This window comes from Passer montanus, unplaced genomic scaffold, assembly GCF_014805655.1.
Source record: "Passer montanus isolate IOZ18808 unplaced genomic scaffold, ASM1480565v1 scaffold43, whole genome shotgun sequence".
NCBI lineage: Eukaryota > Metazoa > Chordata > Aves > Passeriformes > Passeridae > Passer > Passer montanus.
The window spans coordinates 1,098,039-1,100,646 of record NW_024369151.1 but is presented as its reverse complement, the minus strand read 5'-3'; the positions used below and the strand labels follow the sequence as shown (position 1 = coordinate 1,100,646).

Genomic DNA, 2,608 nt, shown 5'->3' with positions numbered 1-2,608 from the left:
CCCTCCCTGGATTAAACTATTTATTGTTTCCCACATGTCTTAAGAAATGGATTAGTTGAGGCATTTGTGGCCTTTCCTAGGACAGACATGGAGGCAGAAATGCAGCTCTGTACACAATCCTTGGATTGGGGCACCTCGATGCTGCAAGGCTGCTGGGCCACAAAATTCAGTGTTGTTTATAAGGAAAGAAATTATTTCTCTGTCCAGCTTGGAATCCCTGGAAGGAGACCCGGGAATGAAAAGTATTCCAGAGAAATGCACAGAGTCCAGGATGGCTTTAAAAATAGAAATTATATTCTGAAGTTGTGAGGAGAATATCAAAAGCAAGTTTTCATGGATAGACAGAAAGACACCTTTAAATCTCCCCAAAGAAAGCAATAAAAACCTGTCTGGACGTGGACTGGGTAGGTCACAGCCTTGGCCCTGAACAGACCCACAGGGCACCAGCCTGGCCCCATCCCTGAGGGGATGCACGACCTTCCCACACCTCTGAACGTCTCTGTAGCATTTCCATCCCACAGGTAACAAAGACCAAGGAATCTCAGAATCCTGCAATCCCCTCAGCTGGGAGGCACCCACCAGGATTACCCTGCCCACCCTGTCCCTGCTCAGACCCCCCAACAGCCCCACCCTGGGCATCCCTGGCAGCGCTGTCCAAAGGCTCCTGGAGCTCTGGCAGCCTCGGGGCCGTGCCCATTCCCTGGGGGCAATGAAGAGGTGCCCTCCCTGCCTCCCACACCTACCTGGGCTTCAGGATTTGGATATAAACCATTTCACCCTCTTTTCCCCTCTAGTCAAGCTGTCTTTGAAGAGAAAGAGATGATGGGTGATGGATACAAAGGGATTCCAGGTCCCCTGGTAAAAGTCATCTTTGCCCCAGGCCGATGCTCAACAATCAGAGAGTTTGGGCTCTGCATTGCAGCAGGGTCACTGGAGAGGAGCTCTGGCATTAATATCAGCTACTGCAGATATTAAGAATTCAGCAAAACACATCCTGAACATTTGTCCTCTTTGCACAGAAAGGAAAGACATTAATTTTTCAGAGGATCATTTCCATCCCCAGAAGGATCAGCTAAGCTGAACCCACAAGCCTGATTGTAAAAGTGAACTTGAACCACAAAGATATTTTTGGGTCTTGCTCTGTGGTCTTCTCTGAAAGCCAAATAAAGAGATAAAGCTGGAATGTGGGACAGGGGGAATCCAGGTAGAGCCACAACAGCCTGGAGATAAATTCCCTTTTAGTAAAACCCATCTGCCCATTTTGCAGGACCTGGGGTTACAATAACAGTAACTTGTGCTCATTTATTAATTGCAGATTAATGGGAACCCTGCTGGCTTCTGTTTCTTTGTCCTTACTGGGATATACGCAGAGGAAAGCAGGGAAATTCTGCAGGTCACTTCCCATGGGAAGGAAACACATCAAGCCTCCAAAGCTCACTTCTTTGGGAAAACAGAGCTGGAAGGAACCAGCCTGGGGAGAGGTAAACAAAGCCCCATGTCCCTCATGCCACCCTCTATCCCCCTCCACAAGAAAAATATCTTTCAGGCTTTTGAGCCTTCCTTCCCTCAGATGGAAAAGGCCCTTTTGAAATTCAGAAATTACCTTTTCCATCACTGGTTTGGCTCATTTGGACTCAATATAGGGAGTCTACTTGAAAATAAATAGGGAGAAGAGACGTGCAAAGGCAGAGGAGGAAATCTCATAAATTTGGACAGCAATTAAGGGAATTCAAGATGCAAAATAGGTTAATACTTACCTATTACTTTAGTCTTAGAAATTATCACTTTCCAGTCCCCCCATCTGTAGATGACTGATGTTGCTGATTCTCCACAAGCCATATTTATGATGTTTTCAGCCAGCTCTGCAATTACTGAGCTCTGGAGCCATAATTTGATCCTCCTGCTGCTGTCTGAAGAGATGAACCAGCTCTGACTGTAAATACCTGGCAGCCACTCCAGCTTTGTCCATCAGTGACCCCCACCAAGTCTGCAGGGTCCAGAAGGCTCCAAATCCCATTACTGGGTGTTCCCCTTCTCCGATTGCTGCACATTAAATATATTTCAAGGATACAACTCTGACCACTGCTGGTTTCTCTGCTTCTCATTGCCTGTTGTTTGGTGTAGGTGTTGGGGGATATTTGTATTTCACTTAAGCTGAGGTGGATGCTCCAAAAAACAACATCAGGAACACTTTGGGAATAAACAGGAAGATAAAGCAGTGAGGTCTTTGCAGGAGGTGCAGACCCTCCCCAGGCTCCAGTGAGATTTGAACTCACGACCCCTGGTTTACTAGACCAGTGCTCTAACCCCTGAGCTATGGAGCCTCTGAAATTTGGGCACTTTTGCCTCTGCAAACATTTCATATCATAATTGTCTCATAATTCTGGTGTGAAATGGCCCCAGCACTGCTGGAATGTGCTGCTCCAAAGATTTTCAATTCTCTTTCCAAACTTCACCACAACCCATCAGAGACACAAAACCACCATCACAAGGTGAACCCAAAGCTGGAATTTACCCTCCTTCAGCTCATCCCTGTCAGGACATCACGATGGGTGATTCCCTTTTCACCAGCCCAGCAGCTTCAGGAGTTTACAAAGAAATTATGATA

At 46.7% G+C, this 2,608-nt stretch overlaps 1 non-coding gene across 1 annotated transcript; it reads right to left on the bottom strand.

Moving 5' to 3' along the window:
• Positions 1-2,251: 2,251 nt before the first annotated feature.
• On the bottom strand, positions 2,252-2,324 carry TRNAT-AGU. The gene has a single exon. It is a non-coding gene; the product is annotated as a tRNA-Thr (tRNA).
• Between the last annotated feature and the right edge of the window lie 284 nt (positions 2,325-2,608).